This window comes from Gobio gobio, assembly GCF_949357685.1.
Source record: "Gobio gobio genome assembly, chromosome: 18".
Lineage (NCBI taxonomy): Eukaryota > Metazoa > Chordata > Actinopteri > Cypriniformes > Gobionidae > Gobio > Gobio gobio.
The window spans coordinates 19,004,341-19,029,576 of NC_137111.1; the positions used below are offsets into that span (position 1 = coordinate 19,004,341).

A 25,236-nucleotide genomic window follows, 5' to 3' on the forward strand; every position below is an offset into this window, starting at 1 on the left:
ACATTTACATTTATGCATTTGGCAGACACTCCGGTTTTGGTGGAGCATCTTGTTCCCTCCTCTGGGTTTTTCCTCACGAAAAAAACTTAAAGCAAGAGAAAATTAAGAGAATAAAGATATTTTAAATTTCATCACCTTTAGTGCCTTTGCTTTAAATGTTTTTGGTAACACTTTAGAATAATGGTCCGTCATTAAACGGATAGTTCACCAAAAAAAGAAAGAAAGTAAATTCTGTCATTTACTCGCCCTGTTGTTCTAAACCTTTTAAAGAATATTTGTAACCAGACAATTTTGAGGCACCATTCACTTCCATAGTAGGAAAAAATTACTATAGAAGTGAATGGTGCCTCAATCTGTTTACAATCGGTTACAAACATTCTTCATCTTCTTTTGTGTTCAGAAATGTATTCAGGTTTGCACTTGAGCAACATTATTCTAAAGTTTTGGCATGTTTTTTTTCATAAATTATATTTCATCTGCCAAAATTATCAAAAAAATGTCCAGGACTGCTTAAATTCCAGAAAATAAAATTATATTCTGTCAGTCCTGGACAAACACCGTTTTGGATTATTTTTGTATAATATAATTTATGAAAAAAAACATGGTACATGGCTAGTTACAGCTAAAAAGAGGTGGAAAAACTAAATAATTTTGTGATTCAGTTAAACAGACCCGACTAAAACATACAAGAAAAACTTTGAATTAACAGTAATATGTGGAGAAACAAAGACGTAACGTTACTTACCGTTGTATGAGTTCCAGTGTCGCACAGCACAGGCAGGCTCCTAGTATTCTTATCTAAAATGTAAAATAAATAATGTCAATCCATATGTAAACTTTGTTTGTTAACGACGTTATTTTTGCAACTAGTGGCCAACGTTAATTTACTAACTAACGTCGTCCTAATGTACACTTATTATGCTCGATAAACAAAATCTTCATTGTATTGGTAAAGTTAATTCAATAAACTCACCAACGTGAAGTCTTTTTAAAAATAAAACGTTAGGTTTACGTTACCTCAGTTTTAGTACCAAAGCTGAAGCAAATGATAACCTAACGTTATGTAAAGTATGTTGTCCGGGCCGTGAGCTCTCTCCTCGGGCAAAACTTACGACGCTGGCTGCACTGGTTCCTAATCTAATTCAATAAACATTTTTTTTTAAATAAAACGTTACGTTTACCTCAGTTTTTAGCAGCAAAGTTTAGCAAATGATAACCTAACGTTATGTAAAGTATGTTGTCCGGACTGTGAGCTCTCTCCTCGGGCAAAACTTACAACGCTGCACCGGTTCCTAATCTAATTCAATAAACTACTTTTTTTTTTAAATAAAACGTCAGGTTTACCTCAGTTTTTAGCACCAATGCTGACAAGCTAAAATTGAGGTGCAGACAACCGCGGCTAGTACAAAATCACACTTACCTTGCTTGTTTGCCGTTCTCACGGGGGATGAAAAAAATCTTCGCAGGGTGTCCGGACACAGCTCATATGTTCTCTGGAACCGTGAGCTCTCTCCTCGGGTGAAACTTTCAATGCTGCACTAATGGTTCCTGATATAAATCTAAAGCAAATCCTGTCGATCCCAATTGTGCCAAAGAGGCCGTTGTGGTAAATACAGTATTATACTTTATTTTTTAAAAATACAGGAAATCACTGTATTTGGTGTTTGACGTCATAGAAAATACCCATGATGCAAGGGAAATTACAGTTATTTACTGTAAAGAGAATTTACAGTATTATACTGGGTGATATATAGTAAATAACTGTACAAATTACAGAAATGTCTAACAGTGTGATTCCTTCACATCTCTCCAAGGCCTGTTTACCCCTGGTATAAAGATGCGTGTTGGTCGATCGAATCATGAGGGAGACCCATTCCCGTTTACACCTGGTGTTCCAACATCTCTTTTGTCCACTTTCAACCACTTCTGCCCTGATTTATTTGAGGGGAGGGGCTTTTTCAGATCTTTTTCGAAATAGGTTTGCGCAATGTACATAAGTACACAAAAGGGTATGAAAAACATACAGATAGCATCAGCTTTCGTTTCTGCTTTGACAGCCGCAAGACCACGTCTCACAGTGGTGAGTGTGTGTTAGATATCAGGAATGGTCAGAGAACATTGTGCTTGGTACGTTTTTCATATTCAAACCAAACTTGGGTCTTCCGCCGACAAAGTTTAAATCCTGTCTGGCTAGAGCGCTTCCCATTATGTTTACGCAGGTCAGGAGGCAGAGAGTAGGTGGTCATTTGTGGCTGTTCGAACACATTCAACCACATGAGTGTCTACACCACGAAATCAATCGGGTCGAAAGTGGACAAGCTCAAAGCGTTTTAGACCCCATTGACACCTGTATAGCATTGTCCACTTGTGATCAAAATGACCAAAGCATTTCTTTATAGGTGTAAACACGGCCAAAGAGACTGCTCTCCTAATAGCCAAGGAGAGTTAATGTTATCATTAATGTTTAATTTAAGCATCAACTTTATCTTAACCCCTCTTTCTTAGCACAAGGGCCATTTTTAATTCTTAAGGACAACGAGATGTTGATAGTAGTCAAGGTCTGTAGCCCAAAATGTGTGTACATCTGGGGTTAATGAATTGTTACACCTTTAGTACGGTGGGGGAAGTTGTACTTATCTGATTGGCCAGTTTGAATGTCACATGGTCAAGTAAGGGATTGAAAAGAAGATTGAACTGTTGCTCTTGGCCCTTCTTCTCTCTGCTCTTCTTTTTCTCTCTCTTCTTTTCAAATGGGTCCCTTTCTTGGGACACTCTTTGCCTCATCTTTTCTTTGTCTCTTTCTCTATACACTTCCTCTCCCTCTCTCTCTTTCTATCCCTCAGGTAACATTCTAAATATATGCTGGGTATGATTAATGGTATAAGTTTGTATCATCTTATACATCTATTATGTAACTATTTTAAGTGTAACCATAACCAGATATTGTCATTAAACTAGTTTTGATTCGGTATTAACTTTGTGCTGCCTATTGCAGTACAATATCGTTACACTATAACGCTCTCCCACATGTTTTGCTATTGCAATTGCCCTTATTTCCACCGTAGGTATAAGTAGTAGTGGGTGGTTATAGACAAGAAATGTACAGTTTTCTACCATCTTGCTGATAATGTTATTTTTAGTCATTCAGCAATCCTGCAACCTTGAACCCCTGTGGGCAAACCACCCTTACAACAGTCAAGTGAGACTATAAACAAATAAATACAATTTATGCATTTATTTAGATTCCACACATCTATATTTTGACTGAGCACAGTTTGTGACACTGTTATTGAAAAATCTGAAGCTTTAAATGAGAAACCAGGGTTGTTTTCAGAAAACGTTGACCTTTCTGAAATCATGTAACACTGAAAACTGGAGTAATGATGCTGAAAATACAGCTTTGCCATCACAGGAATAAATTATAAATATGTCTTGAAAAATATATTTCATAAAATAAAATGCTTTCTGGAATGAAAATGTTCACCTCCAATTGTAGCTTATGCTGCCGTCACGTGCTCTCGGAATTATCGTAATATACGAGTTTACTAGGTAAACATTGCACATGAACGCCCTCACATTTTGAAACTTGAATGCAATGCGCTCGTAATCACGACTTCAGAAGTCGGAATCATCAAATTTCCGATAGCACGTGAAGGCAGCATTAGAATTATAAAATCATTAGAAGATAATTGAATTCTGCTTTTACCAAGCTGTGATAAACTAATGGCTATTAGATATTCTTTTAAAAACAGCCCCAACTTCCTAGGGTATTTCAATAGGAAATACTACCACGGGTGTCCATCAATGTGGTCTTTGCATGCTTTCATCCTTCTCTTTTTAAATCTCTCTCTTTTCATCCCTCATGTCTTCTTCTCTGAGATCAGCTTATCGGCCATATTTTTTATGCATAACCTGACATCCACTGCTTCTGTCCTCAACGGGAGCATCACTGGTCTCAGTTATCACAGCCGCTCAGGTCTGCTGCCTCCTGTTGTGTTCAATAGAAATCACTGTGATACTGCCATAATTTTACAAACTGCACAGACCAATCTTGCCGTTTTGTGTGCTGCTGACCGGTGGGATGTCTGTTATTAAAACGCTCTCACTTAAGGCTGCCGTATTAAAACATAAGTTTCTCAGTCTTTCTTTTAACTCAGAGCACAGCTCCCTACCACGAGCAATGATACACTGGCTTCCCCATTAGCCTTCTTAAAGTCCACCCAAAAACAAATATGCTGTAGTTGTTTACTCACCCTCACATTGTTCAAAACCCATAATTTGTATTATAAAAAAATATGCAGGTTGTTTCTACACAACTCTGACTTCCTTATCGATTTATTTCAATGCACTCACACTCACGCAATTGTTTCATACTCAACAGATTTCTACAAAATAATCAGTCCACAAAGAGACGGTGGTCTTCTTTAGTATTCATTAAGTTTATCACAAGAGCAGGCACCAGCAAACGGAACTATGCTGCAATATCCATGTTTTCTAAGCTACTAATTTCAAGTATATATTTAGAATAAATGACTCCAGCAAGGAGAGAGACATTAGTTTCACTAATATTTGTATTTTATTTTGCACAAGGCAATACATAGTTTTAATTATTTTAGTGTTATTGGAATACTTAACACTTCAAAATCAACAAAAATCTATCGGCATACGACAAATTAATAGAATGGATAGTTATTAGATGAGGAGCCTACAATCAAAATTAGGAAGTTAATGTTTAAGGCAGGACACTTTTTTCATGTAGTGGTAAATTACAGTAAATACAAACAATGTATTTTACTCTAATGGAAAGAAAACTTCCAAAATACACATTTAGGCTGCGTTCACACTGCAGGCTGAAACGACCCAATTCCGTTTTTTTTGCCCTTATGCGACCTGTATCTGATCTTTTCATGACAGTCTGAACGACACAGATCCGATCTTTTCAAATGCGACCCAGGCCACTTGGGTGTGTGGTCCAAATCCGATACATATCCGATCTTTTGAAATGCGTCTTCAGTCTGAACTGCCAGGTCACATGTATCCGACCCGCACGTCGTTGATACGCGACAAACGTCATCATTGTACGTTGAAGTAGGCGGGAATGAAAAGATAAACAACTATGGCGGACGATGCTGAGACCAGTCAGTGGAAGGGAAGCGATATTTCGGAGTTAATTAATATTTGGGGGGACAGCTCTATTCAGGCCAAACTCGAGGGCTCTTATCGGAACCGGGCGGTTTTTGAAAAAATTTCCAGCGAAATGGCCGTAAACAACAAGGGACGTCGTTGACCGTTGAGTACTCTTCTGCGCATGCGGGTCACTTCTGGGTCATTTCACGTTCACACAGGAGATCACAAAAGGTCGCATTTAATTGGAAATGTGAACGGCCTTGCAAAAAAATCGCATTTTTTCAAAAAATCTGAATTGAGCATTAAGCCCTGCAGTGTGAACGCAGCCTTAGATTGTGAGTTTGTTTTAAGCCTTCTACCCTCCGTCTGTTTGCATCTGTAGATTTCTTCTAAATTAACCAAAACGAGCCAATCTGCATATTTAAACATAACATTTCAGGGGAAAAGACTCTTGATGTAAGTCAGATCCCCAGACATAACTGGGGAAGTTCTGTGGTGATATGCTTTAGTTATTTTGTTTATACTATTCACCTGCAGTGCCTTGTCAAATGTATGCAAATTAGTGCATTTTAATTAGTTAACGCCTAATAAGCATGTCATTGTGGCAATTGTGATGACGTTATTAGACACACATTTTACTGTATTCACCTGTAGTGTCTCCATTAAGTACAGTAGCCTACATTAGCCCGGTGGTTCCCAACCACATTCCTGGAGGCCCCAGCACTGCACATTTTACATGTCTTCTCAATCAAAAACACCTGATTCAAGTCATCAGCTCATTAGTAGAGACTCCAAGACCTGAAATGGATGTGTCAGATAAAGGAGAGATTCAAAATGTGCAGTGTTGGGGGACCAGGAACGTCATTGGGAACCACTGCTCTAGCCTGTATGGCCATGATATATTGCCTTAGCTTAACTTTAGCTAACTTATTACATAAACTAGTAGCTCATGAGTCATGCATGTTAGCAAGCCACAAGTTAACGATATTTGTCTTTCGGCTAATTTGCTGTAAAGTCGAGGCACTGATAGCTTAAGGGGCTTTCGCACTGGGTAGTTCTAGGAACTTAGTTTATAGGAACTAACCACCAGGGTGGTTCCCAGATAACTAAAAGTTCCCCTAGGGCCATTTTCCTGGTTGCATTCGCACCGCCAGTACTCTGAAGTGACGTGAGCCACGCTTGTTGTTGAGACTTTATTTGATTGCTCTAAGCTCTCACATTCTCCGTCTTCATTAGTTTACAATCTTTTTACCAGTCATGTCTAATACTGTCTGTCTAAAGAACAAAGAACCGTAGAAAGTAGACAGTATATGAAAAAGTATTAGTGTTTGCCATGTGGTTGATGTCCAATTTCTGATAAGCTGATTAGAAATACATAATGTTTTGCTTGGTCCCCTCAAAGTTGCGTTGGATTTTCTCTTTAGCGTAAAGGTTGATAGGTCTATCATTCACTGTGTTCCATGTTCATAGAGTTAGTTTCTGGAGTAAATATATAGGTTATAATCTGTGTGTGTAGATGCTTTTAAAATGGCGGGGGCTGGTGTTTAGCGTGTGTTCGGCCATTCAGCGTACACGTACATCACTGGAAGTTCCTATTGTGCTGGGTTCGACCGTACTCTGAAATAGGATTTAAATTAGTTCCGCCAAAAGGAGTTCCTAGAACAAAAATCGTTTGTGCGATGCGGAACTATGAAAAACCATGCTCAAGCCCCCTTTGATGTCTATGTGTGTATGTGCCTGGGAAGATTATATTAAAATGCTTTGTTTCATTATCAAATCTCTGTAGTTTTATTATTGGGCAGAACGATTCAGTCCAGTAAGTGTTTATCTTGAAATTTTACTAACAATATAAAAGTTATTCTTCCGTTTACTTGATAATAATCAGTAGAGATTTCACAGGGAAAAGACACGTGTACCACAATAGTACACGTTTTTACAATTGTACTTAAAGGCCTTTTACTTGCTAAAAAAAGTATATGAATCAGACAACAGAAGGCATGTAGAAGATTGACGGCAAAGTTTTGATCATGTTGATCCTTTAGAGGTCTTAGAAATGTGTGTCAACTATGATACATTGAGCTTTATAGGGTTAACCAGCAAAATGTTTTGTCGTCCAGCTTCACCAGTCATATTATGCTGGTCGATCAGCTTCACCAGCTAATGTTTGCTGGTAAATATTTAGGCTAAACATCTAGATCAGCCTGAACCAGCTGGGGAACTCATGCTAGAGTAAGCTGGTTATTTAAGCAGGCTCAAATAACGTGATGTTTTCTATTCAGACCAAGGTGGGTAAACATTGCCACCTGTGAGCACTTAGAAACAATTAAAGTCACTTCTTGTTTTCGTCTGGCAGATCTGCAACCCCATTTGCCTCCAAATCCAACCAACTGCCTCTAGCAGGACATGGCCCTCAAACTTGTAATGAAATAAAAATGTATTAGAACACGAAAGTGGAGAGATAGATAGCGAGAGGGGGGATAAGAGGTAGTAGAGCACCCGCTGTTTGTCCAATCATACACGCGGTTGACAGAAATGAACCCCCCTTCATAAGAGGAACTGTCAGGTTTAGAGCTTGTGGTGAAGGCACTTTTTCATCATCTTCGTTTCGAGGCAGCTGGCCCGTTTCTGCGAGCTACGTGAGTCGACAACAGCCCCTAATTGCTCTTCACAATAAACCAATTGATTAACATGCCAACGGCGCCTGGGTTGGACAGGAGGACTCCAGCTGAAATCCAAATCACTACTATTTTACAATCATTAATTGTAATTAGAGCTACATCCTCTCTTACGAGGAATCACTGACAGCCAGGAAGAGTATTGATTAAAGAGGATGTTTCCCTATCTTGTCGCTGCAGTCGGTCCCTGCTTATTCTGATGAAGTGGAGGAAAAGTTTATGTAAGGGTCTGTTTTGCATTAAGACAGCGAAACGAAGAGCATTTTTTCTTGTCTTGTAACCCCCCTGTAATACATCAGCACTCAGGATGCTGTTGTGGGAGGACAGCATTTCCGATCTGTGCCGAACACAAGCGGCTTCCTGCTACATATATTAACTTTATTTGTTGAAAACGAAACACTTTTGTCCACAGCAGTTAACATGCTTTGCCAACCTGCATTAAGCACTGAATACAAATTAAGAATATTTAACTGATGAACTAATGTAAACTAACTATAAATGTAAGACAGGCTATTTATTGTAAACTCACCTTCAATATACACAATACAAACAGTATATAATTATACGGCTCTCTGAAATACTTGATTCTGATTGGTCAATCATGGAATTTTTTAGTCAAATATATTTCTGTAAATTACACTAAACCGTATTTTAGTCAGGACCACTTTTGTCAAATGGATATCTATTGATATCTTTGATAATGCATACAGTTAGTGTTGGTGGGATGGTTCTTGGGCTGGACGATTAATCAAAAAGTAATCGAAACCGAAATTCAGAACCTCTAACTGACATAATTTTCCTATGTCTGTCATTTCGTTTTTTTTTTTATCTTGTTAATACTTTCCCCTTAAAACATACTATCGCGTGTACAGTCACATGACTCTGCGCCATCCAGTCAGTGGCCTGGAAGCAACATGGAAGCAAACTCTCAAACACAGCATCAACACATACAGACAGAGCGTGAGCCCCAAAGCGAGATAACTTTTGCTTGCATCCTCACAAAAGTTTGGCATTTGTGTGTGTTTAAGGCTTAAACTTTTTTTTTTTTTTTTAAAAGAAAAAGGAAAACATCTCACTTCAGTGCTCGCAAGCTGTTTTCTGTGACACAGAGAGCCGAGCCGCGTCTCTGACGACGCGCCTCGCCCTGAAGCCAGATCACTTTCACTTGCATCTCCACTAAACTTTGTCAATTGTATGTGTTTTAAAGGGTTAGTTCACCCAAACATGAAAATAATGCCATTTATTACTCACCCTTATGCCGTTCCACACCCGTAAGACCTCCGTTCATCTTCGGAACACAAATTAAGATATTTTTGTTGAACTCCGAAGGCTCAGTGAGGCCTCCATAGGCAGCAATGAAATTTACGCTCTCAGATTCAAGATTCAAGATTCAAGAGATTCAAGAGTTTTATTTGTCACATACACAGTTATATACACAATATACAACTGGCAGTGAAATGTAAACAGGTCCGCTCCATGGACAGTGCAAATAACAGTTACAAGAAATTAAAATAGAAATAGAATAAAATTAGAATAAAAAGTATTAACATAAGTAGAATTATAAATAAATCAAGTAAAGATAAAAATAGGAAATAAGATAAAATAAAAATATAAAAAATATGTGGATATGATAAGTGAGATAAACTGTAGACTTAAAAATAAGTGGTTAACATAAAATATATATATATGTATATATAAAGAAGTATAATGTGCAAGGTTTATTACAGGTTGTTACGCAGTAACAATAGGAAAGTAAAGTGCAGTGCAATTGCAGTATGTGGATGTTAATGTTAAAAAACCGTATGTTTATGCGTGTGCGGGGTGAAGTGAAGTCACGTGACTGAGTTCAGGAGTCTGATGGCCTGGGGGAAGAAACTCCTCCTGAGTCTTTCAGTCTTTGCCATCAGGCTACGGAAGCGCTTACCAGATGGCAGCAGGGTGAAGTGAGAGTTTGCAGGGTGATTAATGTCTCTGATGATTTTAGTAGCTCTACCTCTGCAGCGTTTGGTGTAGATGTCCTGCAGAGACGGGAGAGCTGAGCCTGAGATGCGCTCGGATAAGCGCACCACTCTTTGCAGGGCTTTGCAGTCGTGACTGGTGCTGTTCCCGTACCACGCTGTGATGCACTGAGTCAGGACACTTTCTATCGCCCCTCGATAGAAAGTTTTCAGGATGGCTGGTGAAACCCTGAATTTCCTCAGCTGGCGCAGGTGGTACAGTCTTTGCCTGGCTTTTTTCACCTGTGTCTGGATGTGTGTAGTCCAGGTCAGATCCTCGGAGATGTTCACACCCAGGTATTTGAAGCTGCTCACTCTCTCTACCGGTGTCCCGCTGATCATGAGAGGGGAGTATGACCGATGCTGTCTCTTCCTGAAGTCCACAATCAGTTCTTTGGTCTTGTTAACATTCAGAGAGAGACAGTTGTCCTGGCACCATGATGTCAGTTGCTCCACTTCGTCCAAGTATGCCGTCTCATTGTTGTTGGAGATGAGACCCAGGACAACAGTATCATCAGCAAACTTGATGATAGAGGTGGAGCTGTGTGTGGACAAACAGTCATGGGTGTAGAGAGAGTAGAGCAGGGGACTCAGCACACAGCCCTGTGGAGCTCTCTCAAAGACCTTCATGACTAAAGATGTGAGAGCCACTGGACGATAGTCATTTAGGCAAGAGGGTTTACTGATCTTAGGTACAGGGATGATGGAGGATCGTTTGAAGGAGGTGGGGACAACAGATGTAGCAAGGGACTCGTTAAATATGGATGTAAAGAGCCCTGCGAGCTGATCAGCACAGGACCGCAGAACACGACCTGAAATACCATCCGGCCCAGCAGCTTTCCTGACATCCACACGTTTGAGTGCCCTCCGAACCTCGTCCTCCGAGACAGAGATCACGTGACCGTTGCTGCTCTGAGGGACTCTCTCTGACGCGTCACTCGCCGGAGTCGCGCTGCCGCGATTACCATCAAAGCGAGCGTAGAAAGAGTTTAACTCGTTCACCAGTAACGGATCAGCTCTCACCTCTGCAGAGGATTTAGTTCCAAAAGCACAGATGGTTCTCAGTCCCTGCCACATCCGCCGGGAGTCGTTGAGTTGGAAATGAGATTCCACTCGGTCTTTATAGCGGAGTTTTGCAGCTCCATTAATGTTAGGGTTGGGTATCGTTTGGGTTTTTTCCGATACCGGTGCCAAACCGATACTTTTAAAACGGTACCGGTGCCTAAACGGTGCCTGAACCGATACTTTAAAAAAAGAGCCACAAAACGAGGTGGATGAGATTAAAGAATGGCTTTTTATTGATTTTTTTTTTTATTATTATTTAAATTGAACAATTTATTACAAGTTTAAAGTATAATTAAATATGTAAATATAAATAAATACAAAACACAATTTACATAACAAATTCACAGTAAAACTAAAGCCACCTAACCCAACTACAATAGGCCTAATTTAACTCTAAATACAGTAATAACAGCAGTAGTCTGTATTCTTGGTATGCTACAAACCAGCTTCAAGCTTTAGCTTTATTTTGCAGAAATATGACCATATTCTCTGGCTAAATATTTTAGAGCGCATCACCTTATTGTTTCCATGGAGACGCGTCATGCTTCTCACATGACACACAGCTGCTACAATAGCGCTGTATGACAGCTCACTCAGCTGTATCGGGTTTATTTCGCTTTTTCTTTTTTAATCAAAATATTCACAAACTTTCTAACTAGCCTATGTCATGAACTATCTGATATTCTGATTTTCAAATATGTGTGTGAGTAAATGTGTGTTAGTTGATCTATACTGCGCGATGGGCGGCGCCACGTTAGTTTGCGCCTCAGAGAATCGGATCTGTCGGATTTACATCACATACATGTATCTTCATCTCACGAAATACATGAAAGTAAGTGACGTGCTGAACTGGGAGAAGAATAGAGTAAACTGTATAGTCACTATATAATGTGTATCTGATGTGAATAAAACACTAAGTTATCTTAACTGTCTGAAAGGATTGTTTTTGCCACTTCCATAGACATCATTGTGTATTTTTTGCTAGTACTTATGAGCATTTAAATGTCTGAAACCTAAAATAAACATGATGTGGATGAAAACACTGAATAGTTGTGATATGTGACGAGACGCTCAGCGCCGGCCAAAGCGCGAAAGCACGTTTGATTTTAAGTGGCACCGAAATGAGGCACCGAAATCTGCGTTCTGATTCGGTCTGGTACATACCGGTCATAAAGGTACCGGTGCCATATTGGCACCGGGTTTCGGTACCCAACCCTAATTAATGTACTAAAGGATCCATTAATGCAGGATCCATTAATGTACTAAAAACATATTTAAATCAATTCATGTGAGTACAATGGTTCAATATTAATATTATAAAGCGATGATAATATTTTAGGTGCACCAAAAAAACTAAATAACTTATATAGTGATAACCGATTTAAAAACACTGCTTCATTAAGCTTCGGAGTGTATCGAATCAGCAAGTTGAATCATGATTCTTATATTCCCTTTTATATTCTGTCTCTTTGTATTCTGCACTTTGTATGTCATACAGTGCTTTTGTGCTGTGAGACAAAGTGGACCAACTTGTCAGACACCATTCTGGATTTTGGCGTTCGCTTGTACGGTGGCTCTGAATTGTCAAAACACCTCTCAAAATGCTTGCTGCAGATGCAAAAAACTCAGAAAATTTAACCCAATCCGAATTTTGATTGACACAATGGGAGGTTGTGTTTATTTTTTAACATTGCGAAAATTTCGGACGAGAATTTCGGACTCAGTGTGCAAGGACCTTAAAGGAGCACTCCGGGGAATTTTTAAGTTTATCTTGATCGTTATACCTTTGTGAGTACTGTCTATATATTAAAAAAAAAACGAACCAGATTGGTGCTTGCAACACGGAGCTGGTACAGTTAATGCCCATAGCTCCCACTCAGCTAAAACGGGGGCATATACAGAAAGAGTGTCTTTGTGCCTCTTAACAGACACAAAATGCAATTAAAATGTCTGTCCAACATGAACAGGGCCCTTACATGACAACGAGATGCCACTTAGCCATTATTTAAATTCAGCTAAATAGTGTTTTAGACGGCTAGCTGTAGTCTCGCGCTGAAGTCCCTTCGGAACTCAGTTGTAGCCGGAAAAAGACAAATAGTCTAGGTGGGAGGAGCTGCAGAATCTCGAGGTCATGAAAAGGAAGACAATGAAAATGTAAATTCTTGTATTTTCGCATTCTGTTGCCACAATTTGGAACGGCACAAACACGAAACATTTTTTCTTCACTTGTGAGCCGATCATCACTCTTCACACACACACCGCTCCACGAGGAAGAGCCTCTCGGCGGGCTGAGGACCGAGGGGCAGTGTGTCAGGGAACCGGACCAAATTTATTTTTTCTCCTCTCTTCACTCTCTCGTCCGGTCGCTCTGGGGGTCTCCATCTCCCGTTCTCTCGGCTCGCCGGCCCATATCCCCGGACGCCGAGATTGGGCTCCCCGGGGGGGGAGTAGGCGTAGACGCGGGGTACTTCCCTGGCCTACGAGGGGTGTTGGGGGTATGTGACGAGGTGGACGAGCGAGAGACATGGGTGGAGCGAGCGAGATCGGTGTGCGTGATTGAGAATGAACGTGACCTGTGAGGCACACCGGTCTCAAGTGCTCTCATTAGGGAGCACGGAGGCATATAAGGATGAGCGGATCCAGTGAAGGACGAGAGAGGACCAGGCCTGGATTTTAAGTTGTGTTTAATTTATTTTTATTTTTTTTGTATGTGCACGGCAGTCGTCCGTGAGGGGCTGCCGCTTTTACTTTCACTTTGTTCAATTATTTTATTAAAGCTTGTTGTTTATTGTTCGCCGGTTCCGGCCTCCTTCTTCCCTGAACCTACATACTGCATTACAAGATGAATTTAAATAAGTGGCTAAACGTATCTCGTTGTCATGTAAGGGCCCTGTTCATGTTGGACAGACATTTTAATTGCATTTTTTGTATGTTAAGAGGCACAAAGACACTCTTTATGTATATGCCCCCATAACTACCGTTTTAACTGAGTGGGAGCTCTAGGCATTAACTGTAACAGCTCCGTGTTGCAAGCACCAATCCGGTTCGTGTTATTTTTCTATAGACAGTACTCACAAAGGTATAACGATTAAGATTAACTTAAAAAATCCCCGGAGTTCTCCTTTAACTCTGCAAGCTATGCAAATTCTTATAGCCCTCTGCTTCCCCAGCACCACCTGCCTAGATCTGCTTCTGGGGATTTCCGTCTCTCTACCAGCAGCAGCATCTTTCCATTAATTGTATGCTCTGAGCAAGTCATACTTTCTCTGCAGCAACAGCAGTGCTACAGATCTATTTCGCCAAGACCAAACCTGTGTGCATTCCATTTACATTAATGACATGTTATTAATGACATGCTATCCCGGGAGTTGTCATGACTGAAATCTATTTGAATATTTCCAGAAAACTTTACCATCAGCATCTCATCTGCATGAGCAGCATTTAGCCTCTGAGTTTAGTTTCAAGGTGACACTGTAGGACAGCTGATGGGGCGTTCACACATACAGAGATCTGCAGCAACATCATGTCATTCATTTTCAGTGAGAGTTAGCAATTTCCAGTGACATGATTGACAGCTTGATGGGATGCAAAAAAAGTTTAACCCTGCAACCACTTCTACCAATAGGAGTGAAGACATTTGAGTGCACTAGATTTGTGAGATACCATAGTTGAGTGTTGTAAGATTCCTGACTATGTTTCCTTTATGTTAAACCATGCCAGGAATTGTTTGCCCCGAGAATTTATTCATGATTTAATATGCGTTCATCATGCAGAGGCGAGTTTTATGTTAAGGTCATCATTAACTCACCCTGGTTTTATTTCTAATGCAGTACAGAGTTCTTTGTTTTTCGGACCACAAAAGAAGAAATGTAAAATGTCCCGCTCTCGCTCATCGATATAATAATGACCAGCATCAAACTTTAAACAAATATGCAGAAGTATCAGAGAATGGTCCTATGCAAATCGTGTCGTATATCCCACATGTTTTGAGGGTATATGATATAAAAAAGAAATTCCTTTCACTTTGTAACAAATCCTTCCCTCGTGGGTTAAAATGGGTGTAAAATTCAACTTTTTATTTTCTGTTCTTTTTTTTTGTCCAGAAAGCTTATTTCATTTAGATTTTTTTTTCTATTTTTAATGCAAATTTTTGTATTACTAAATTCCATCAATAAATAACAAATAATTAGTAATTTAAGCAGTCTTTCAACTTCGTTCTACCAGAAAGACTCGGGAAGCCAGATGAGTACAATGAAGTAACAAATTTATTAACAGACCAGCAAGTATTATATTTAGAGTTTCTTGGCATAGGCCCTGTCCGTAGCTCGTACCTGTCCGAGGGTAATGGACTCTGCATTTCTTGCCTGAAGATGAAGGCAGGGATGCAGCCGACCCCCTGGGAGGTATAGGCGGAGGCCATCCTGGTGGTGGTGGTGGGGAGGATGGAGGAAAATGTTGGCGTCAGCATCTGGGAACTCAGACATGTGTGTGTAAGTGACCATCTTTTATACTCTGATAATTAGGACATGATTGGTTAGGTCTGGATGTGATAAGTGACGAAACATTGAATCTTCCTGGCAGAACATTATGCTAGAGCTTTCATATTCAAAATAACACAATTTCTTGCATAACCCTTTTAATTCAGCTCATATCTTACATTTTGTGTCTTTGCCGACTTCTTGTGGAAAACAAACAATATGACATGATATTTCTCGACTCTTACCACTATAGATGGCCTTATAGCTCTATATGGAGTAAATGAGCTGTTCCACTGGGTCCTAAAGTCATTTCCCTTCAGTATGCATTCCGATGTAGACATTATAAAGATGCATTCACAAGTTTTAGCATTTTAGTTTGCACTTTGAGCATTTTTAGGTTTTTCTGTGTGTACTGAAGCATTCCTCACATTACATTAATTATTGGGAGTCAAATTGACCCGCGAGGGAAGGATTTGTTACTTTTTAAAATTTCAACCACAAAACTCCTCAAATCCAGTAAAAATATTTTGTGCATTTGTGGTTCAAGTGCGACAAAAGTCCTAGGGTCTTGGACCACTCAGGTGAACACTCATCTGAGTGTAATGTGTACTGAAGAATTCCTCGCATTACATTCATTCCTATGGGGGTCAAAATGACCGGAGGGAAGGATGAAAATCGTGACTTTGGCCGCTGGTCTTCTGTGCACGGCTGCGCGACATGTAATTGAAATATTTCCATGTCCATTCATTTACTTATTTATAATATAAAATTGATTATATTAGCATAATCTCTATGCTGCATTTTATGTATTTTGGGGAGTCTATTTTAACTGATTTAAACTCTTGAGTTGCATCTATTTTATTTTATAATACTACAGCATCTATTGTCCTTCAGATTGAGAACGTATAGAGTACACTAAGACAAACACACACAAGGCATCACGGTGGCCGTACCATCTTATGCTGGTAAACACTATCACACACACTGCATAGGCCCTTCCTTTCTTGTACTGATACACAACAGATGGGAAAAAAGGGTGTAAAATCTGCCAGGTTGGTCTCGTCATGTAGGGCAGCAGCCAAAAAAAACTTTTTTTTTTCATTTTGATTTTAAATTGCCAGCATGCTGGGAGATATTGTACCCAAAGGAGAGTAATTCGGATATTCAGATATGCGAATTGAGCATTCGCATATCTGAACTGTTACAGTGTTGTAATAAAGTGCATAGTTTAGTTTTTACATAATTTACCTAAAAATGTCATCATTCATTATCATTCGAACAACACAGGAGAGGGGAAATCATGCAATAATAATTATTATTATGGCTCACCACTCCAATACACAACATTGAACACAATAGATGAAATTCGGAATTTCCATACAAACAAAATGGACAATGATATACACCCATCTATCAACATTCCCAATTTATCATATTAAATATCTAAACAAAATGTTGCCGAAAACAGGACAGAGTCCACAGACATGCACAGACTTAACAACAATATTAAATCAATGTAAATTCTGAAACAGCCCTTAGCCTATACCATGTCCTAACCAGACGCGATGCGACGTGACATGCAAGAAAATGTATCTTTTCAATGTTAATCCGAGTTTCTTTGTACTATCCAGCCACAATGGCGATTTGCGACGATTCTATTTTACAATTCCTGCTGCGTTGCGTATTAAACAACATTCAAAGTATGACAATGATAATCTCAAGTGCTGATTATGTGCTTTATTTAATGGAAAACATTATTTAATGTGAGAATTTTTTGTGACCTTTATAGACATGGATAGGTAAACCCGCCGACAGGCTTTTCTGATTGAATGTGATTTTTGATTGATTTTGTCGTGTCTTGGGTTGAGTCTGGTTTGGATTAGTCTTGCGTAGCCAGACCTTCACACTGACAGCAGAAGGTCTGGACTGGAAAGCTCTGGACCAGCTTTCATTGGTCAAGGACTGCCCAAGAGGACGTTTGACTGACATGTAACGCAACCAGTCATAGTTCGTTTTGTTCCACATCATATTTAGGGGCGTTAAAATGTAAAGTCGATGTCCCATGCAATGACAGACCGGTGTGCATCTACAAATTATTCATTCATGAACATTGTTCAAGTTTACTACAACAATGGTGCCGTGAACTTCACATACTTATAAAAATAAAGCATTTAGTTGATCCTGGTAAGATAACAGTTGTACACACGATGTCTTTCTTCTTCCACAAGGGAGTTTAGAGTCACTGCATTTGTTTCTAGGTGGACTGTTAAAGAACGCAACACACTCGTCTCGTGGACATCCTGTAGAATTCAACCAATCAGATGATGACTTCGAAACTCCTGAAGTGTTTCCAGAAAAGTGTGCCATATACGGTCCGAGGTAGTGACGTCTAAGGCGGAGACTAGGTTTGGATGAACAAATTGCTTGCCGCTGGAAATCGTATCGTATTGCGTCTGGTTTGGACACGGCTGTTTACATTTGCTTTGAAATTGAAATGTATTACAAACAAAAGCACAACAGATGCCACTTTCTTCCTTGTTTTGAACCTAAAAGCTACATATTTGAATCATAAAGTCAGAAAGAAAAAGAGAAAATTAAAGAAATGCAACTAAGATAAACCTGCATTATGCATAACTGTTTGTTGCTGGTGTCGGTATTGTACTTAAAAAGCTAATTTTGATAAATCAGTGAGAATTGTTCTCTGTGAGCTCTTCTGAGACTGACACCATACCTGTGTGTAACCAATCAAAGTTGCTTAATCATAAATGCCCAGAGTTAGAGTAGTTACAATCTACTACTAAACGTTTAGCAATGGCACATTTATAGCACGATTCATTCACTGCAGTATGCTGTGTTGCCTAAAACTTTGAATTCAAAAAGGTAATCAGGTGTTATTTTAAGCATGATGCATCTTTGGGAGAAAAAGTTATGCGTACTGTATTAAATTTTGGGTAACACTTTATTTGACAGTGTCCTTGTTACACGTTGTACTTACCATAGTAATAGCCACATTCATGGAACATTACATGGAACTAACCCTCAACCAAATTCTAATCCTACCCTAACCCTATAGTAAGTACATGTAGTTAATTAATATCACTCAGTACTTAAATATATACAGTAATTACACTGTAAAAATTACTTATTTTAAATTAATTCTAACCAAACCTTGTTAGCCTCTTAACCTGCCATTTTTTTTAACCTGAGAACCTGCGAACCAGAGAATTTTTTGAAAACGACACACCCAAATGAAAATGTCTGCAGCTCTTAAACCCTATGGTCTATACTCATAAATCTGATCTTATTTTAAACTAGACACTTGAAATGTTTCTACCCAAGAGTCATAATAACTCATATGGGAACAGAGTAATATACATGTAAGTATACATGTAAGTGACTCACGTTTTTCGTTTTCTTTTTTCACTTAGGGAAAAAAATATGAGAATTTAATGTTAAGAGCCTGAGCCATGATGTCTAATCATGTCATGATTCAAATATGAGGATGATTCTCTCAGTAATGTAGCTTTCTGTAAGCCTTTATGTCAAGAAAAGACTAGGCCTTCTTTCAAAAAGGCCATTTATTTCAGAACATTTGCTATTGTAAAGAGTAGTTTTTCATTCAAATAAATCTGCAATAAACTGCAATAAACTGCTTATTATAATGGATAAACAGTTAATGAAAAACTAAAGCAACTATTTACAGAAATTACAAAGTGTAAAAAACTAATTTTGTTGATAAGAAGTGTCAGTCATAGAGTCTGCGTGCTCCACTGCAGTTTCTGCCCTGAACACTGGCAGGCGCGTGCCGGTGTTATGAAAGCCTAAGCACTAGTAGGATTCACCAAATCCTACTTGCATAAACTGCGCAAAATAATGTCTTTTGATTGGTTACTAAGTCCATCAATCAAACCTTTGTTGGAAAGGCATTGGCTAGGCACCGAGTGCCTTTGTCCAACGAAAACCATGGACCCAATGATTGACAGCTCACCAAGCCTGTAATGCGCTTCCTCTGTATGATGCATCACAGGAGAGACTCTGGCTCTGTCCCAAATGGCACACTTATATGTGCACTTTCGGTCTTGTGGACTTACAATGGCCTCTGTGTCCGTTAAGTCCACGAGACCGTAGGGTGTCCCATTTGTCATTTTAGGTCTCAGAAGAGTGCTCGCGAGCGCCCCCTTTGAGGTCGATATGCGCCCTCGATGCGCACTTCTGCCAAGCCCGCACTGGTGCGGGTTACACAGCAGACTTCTTAACGGCAGTCAAAGCGGCATTATGTCATGAAAGTGTGGACTCAGAGGAAAACCGTGAGGGTTTAGGGTACCTATTATTTGGGACAGGGCTTCTGATTGAAGGAGAGAGACGAGGGAGGGTTTATATTACGGGGAAGAGACTATTCTTGCAGGGGGAGTTTGCCAGAAACGGATTAGAATCGATATTTCATTGAAAATGGACATGATTGATTATGCTAACTCAAAATTCTCTAGCAAACAATGGAGGATTTATAGTTTTTCCCCTATTTTTTCGTTGTTTTGGATTAAAAAGTGGGATGCATTTTGAAGAGTGGACCCTTACACGGAGATTTACATTTACATTTACATTTAGTCATTTAGCAGACGCTTTTATCCAAAGCGACTTACAAATGAGGGCAATAGAAGCAGCTAGAGCAGTCCAAGGGCAACAATATCAACAATATGCAAGTGCTGTAACAAGTCTCAGTTAATCTAGCACAGAACAGAATTTTTTTTTTTTTTTTATAAATAAATTAGACAGACAGACAATGAATAGAATGATAAGTGCTATTCTCGATCGGTCAGGTGTTGCTGGAAAAGATGTGTCTTTTAGACGTTTTTTGAAAATGGCTACAGACTCGGCCGCACGAATTGAGATAGGCAGGTCATTCCACCAGGTGGGAACGGTCCAGGAAAAGGTCCGTGACAGCGATTTCATACCTCTCTGGTATGGCACCACAAGGCGTCGTTCACTGGCAGAACGCAAGTTCCCGGAGGGTGTGTAAGTCTGAACGAGTGAGTTTAGGTATATTGGTGCAGAGCCAGTGGATGTTTTGAAGGCGAGCACCAGTGCCTTGAATTTAATGCGAGCGGCTATTGGTAGCCAGTGCAGACTGATGAGGAGAGGCGTGACGTGTGCTCTCTTCGGCTCACTAAAGACCAACCTCGCCGCTGCATTCTGGATCAGTTGCAAGGGTTTGATAGTGCATGCCGGAAGACCCGCTAGAAGAGCATTGCAGTAGTCCAGTCTGGAGAGAACAAGAGCTTGTACCAGTAGTTGTGTGGCATGATCTGATAGGAAGGGTCTAATCTTCCTAATGTTGAATAGTGCAAATCTGCAGGACCGGGTTGTTGCAGTAATGCGATGATGTATGCGGGTGTTTATTGGATTCGTCCAATCTAATCGGAACGACAGGAGATGAAAGATGAGTACCGCTAATATTATGCTAATGTTTACATGGCCGGTCCTTTAGCATTTAATTTAACCCTTTCCTCTCTGGGTATTTATTGCAAAAACAAGTTCAGAGCATGAATCTTGAGTGTTTTAGCGTTCAAATGATGCATAGTTTGTGATAGTTGATTGAATATTTTGTATAAAACAAAAGTAAATAAAAGTACAGACACGCCCACTCACGTCAACCTCCCTGCCCACGATCCGGTGCATAGATAAGAGGTTAGTTGAAAATCTTTTATTGTAACAACTTTTTGTCAACGGTTGTCCAAAAAGTAATGGAAATGGAATATGGAAATGGAAAAGTCCAATATAAAAAATATTTTAAAAACTATGCACAAAATAAACAACTATTTGTACACCATAAATCTGAAATTAATTTTTTTTAAAAAAGGTCAATAAAGTTGGGAACCCTCAATTACATATAATTAAAAAAAAAAATAACCATAACATAAAATAAAAACTACTTTTGCACCAGAAAACTAACTAAAATTCAAAAATACAAAACCAAATAAAAAATTATTGGTCAATAAATGTGGAAGCACCATTCAGCACCATAACACTAACTAAAACTACAATTATAATGCAAACTAAAACAAAATAAAAATTACAAATAACAGCTATAAAAATCAGTGGTTCATAATTGGGGGAAAAGAGCAGCTCCATATCTAATGATGTCTATTAAATGAAGCTCTGAATGAAACTTTAGGGAATTAAAGCTCATCTGTGAAGTCATTATCATAATTATTAAGATCATTTGCCAATTCTCATGGCAAATTTGTCAAGTGAGCAAAAAAATATCAAAAAATATGCATCTAGTGCACCAATGAAGACCTTGAAAAGAAGACCTTGCTTTTCTAATGCAGATACAAAGATTTAGTATTGTAAAGTCGTAAAGCGTGACTCTCTCTCTCTCTTTCTTTTCTCTCACACCATTAAATAAGAGGAACATTCAGCCTGAAGGAACTGCCACTAATGTGAGGGAAATTGATTTTTGAAGACCAGAAAGGATAATGATAGAAGTCTAAAATAAGTCATAACTGAATCATGAATTCCAATTCAGCTGTGCTGGCTGATTAGAAGTTCTGAGCGCCTCCACTATGGACAAAAGCCTAACTCAATGTGAAAGGTTCTATGGATTTTTTAATGCACTTTTAGGTACTCTAAATGCCTGTCACCAGAAATGGCCACTGAATTGAAAGTAGACATTATTGCTTCCTGATTTATGGTGAAAAATGTAGAATTGGACACCAATGTGCAGATTAAACACAGCCTGTCTTCTCTCTGCATAGACAGCGGTTTGTTGATGGATGCACTGACTTCAGAACTGTTTCTCCACTTTTTCCTCGTCTTTTCCACTGTTCAGTTTCGTATTACACAATCAGGCGTTCCGTGAAAAGCAGCAATGACAGTCCAAATTCTGACGGCTATAATTATCTATCTGAAGAGCAGGAAGGGAACGTCAGAGAGATGTCCTGCTTTAGGGGGGCGGAGGAAGAGCTGTCACACACCCTGGCACCCCCTGCTGTAGCCGTATGTGGAGCTTTCAATCCAACGTTACATTTTCACCTGTCACTGCTGCAATTCCTTCAAATTCATCCAAAAATGAAAGCGGTTGTCATACACTCCAAGTGTATATGTATGCAAGACCTATATGTTTTTTTTTTTTTTGTTTTTTTTGCATTGATCTACCTGATTCTCATCACGATGGAAGTAATCAAGTGGTTTCAGGTGGCCACACAGACGGTGCATTTTCGGTTCAGCACACATAACCATCAGCATCTCTTCTGCATGAGCAGCATTTAGCCTCTCGTCATATCTGAGTTTAGTTTCAAGGTGACACTGTAGGACAGCTGATGGGGCGTTCGCACATACAGAGATCTGCAGCAACATCATGTCATTCATTTTCAGTGAGAGTTGGCAATTTCCAGCGACATGATTGACAGCGGCTCTTGATGGGATGCAATCTGGCATGCAAAAAAAGTTTAACCCTATGTAAATGAGAGGAAACACTCCTACCAATAGGAGTGAAGACATTGGAGTGCACTAGATTTGTGAGATACTATAGTTGAGTGTTGTGAGATTCCTGACTATGTTTACTTGCTGTCCAAATGCTGGGCTAAAAAAGTATGCTTGGTAAACCATGTCAGGAATTGTTGGCATGCCCAGAATTTATTCATGCTTTAATAAATATAAAGGGTATGCATTGACGTTACTTTCTCGCTGGAACACGGGAGCTGGGACTGAGTGGCGAGAGTTTCTGCATGACTGGATTTAATAGGACAAACTGCGAAAACGCGAGTAACAAACGTTTATTCGTTTAAACTAAAGGTTGAACTCAGTACATCTTATCGAACATCCAGTGATCCATGGATTTTGACATGCAGCCAGGTGTTTCCTGACATTTATATATGCCTGATTTCAACGCCGGGGAAATGCAATATAGGTAGGTCTAAATCCAGCTGATCACTTTATAGTTTCATATCGTCCAGCCTTTTGGTTTTTTATTTAAAACAAAACAAAAATCGAATTATGCAGAATATAAGTTGGTAAATATTTAATCAATTTGCCAATACTATAAATAACAATACAATATATAGGGCATGATTTTACCCTAAAATTCAACATACTGTATTGATACAAAATGATCCACGTTTCGCTGCCTGGAGTCCTGTTGTTTCTGTGAATTGCAGCAATCCATTTGCTTCTCTTTTCTGTAGCTCTCGGCAGTCTGCAAAAATATATCTCCGATTTCTTGTCAAATCTGTTTGTAAAGTCAAACTCAAAGCTCTTTCCCGTTTTAGATGTGTTTTGAGTGTTTTGAGTGTTTTTCGCGGCATTCACGCTGAAAACCAATGCTGCCTCTCAGTCTTTTTGCCACTCAGTGGGCGTAACCACAGTCACTCTAGCCAATCGGTGACGTTACCCTCTATATATACTGGTGCACTGTAAAAAAATTTAAATGGAAAATGTACTAGTAATTTTCTGCCAGGACATTTTCCAGTAATTTATACAGTACACTGTGTTATGGACTTTTTTTTTTTACAGTGTGTTGTTCTATTTTTTGTACAGTGTGTTGTTCTATTGCAGTATGCTGTCTTGTATATTATATCCCAAGTGTTCTGGGGGTATAGATAGGGTTTGGTAAAAGACAAACCAAACTTATTTAGTGAAAATCCTGACCTTTGCCATTGGTCTTCTGTGCACAGAAACCCAGAAAAAGCATACAAGTTGTGAGAAATCAAGATGAACAAAAACACAAAAATACAATGCCTAGAAATCCCAAAAAAGAGTATCTGTGTAAGTTCTTCACTGAGTTGAATATCTCCCATCCAGCTTTCAGATGACGGTCAGAATGACTGTTGAAAGATGTGAACTTATACAATAACATCTTGTTACAAACATAACATATACTGTATATTCACCTCAGAGAAGAAGGTACGTGGATTGTATTACATGATACGTTTTTCTTAGTCTTGATTTCTCACAACTTGTATGCTTTTTCTGTGCGAGTCAGAGTGAACTGATAGAGTCTGACGAATGCTCATGTTGTATCGCGTAGCCGTTTCTGGTCCAAAAAAGGAAGAAATGTATAGGGCAAAAACAAAACCAGGGTGGGTAAATAATGACTTCATTTCAATTTAAGCGTCAACCAACCCTATAATTGCAACATGTAATATTTAGAAAATATAAAATATGTAATATTTTACATTTTATTCATATTTTAGTTATTATTCGTATTATTAATTTATATATATTTTTAAAATAGTACAATACATCCACTCATCATGGTCATCCAACCAGACCTGCATTTTTCAACATATTAACATTCTCAGCAATTAAGGATCTATGTCTGTATCTGTTCAGTGCACATTTAGCACACTCGAAATTTAGGGATAATGATATGGTGGATAACGAGTAGCGGTTTGATTCAAGCTGTGCTCTTACGTCTTCAAGAAACCCTGTGATTGTGTGCACATCCTTCCAGCTGTGATTTGGCAGACTGGATGATGCACTAACTCATTGTCCCCAGTATTGACCTCTGACCAATGCAGACTGCCAGACAGGTTGTTATCATCAGCCACAGACGGATGATACCTGCAGAGAGGAAGTTTTTAGCCAATCATGTTCACTGGCTTTTACCCCAACCACAGTCTGTCTGCTCCATTTGTGTCTGAAACGCAGTTGGTGGCCAGTAATAGTCTCACTGCACCGTGACCAGGGAGCTTGTGGTACAGGGTCATGCCAGGTTGTGCTGACAGAATGTGTTAGCAGTGCTTACCCGCCGATGGCCAGTGTCGCCCGATCTATAGCTCTAGGATGCACCGCTGGAGGAAGACTGCCCGGTTTTACATCTGCGGCCCACTCCCACTGCGTCCTCTAAAAGCATTATGCCACTCTATTTCTGCCACTGAGGCTCAGGCCATCATT

At 39.4% G+C, this 25,236-nt stretch overlaps 1 protein-coding gene across 1 annotated transcript in view; it reads left to right on the forward strand.

Moving 5' to 3' along the window:
- LOC307142079 (zinc finger matrin-type protein 4) overlaps positions 1 to 25,236 on the forward strand; it is a gene marked incomplete at its 5' end in the record, with an annotated part of 217,736 nt that overhangs the window by 152,362 nt on the left and 40,138 nt on the right.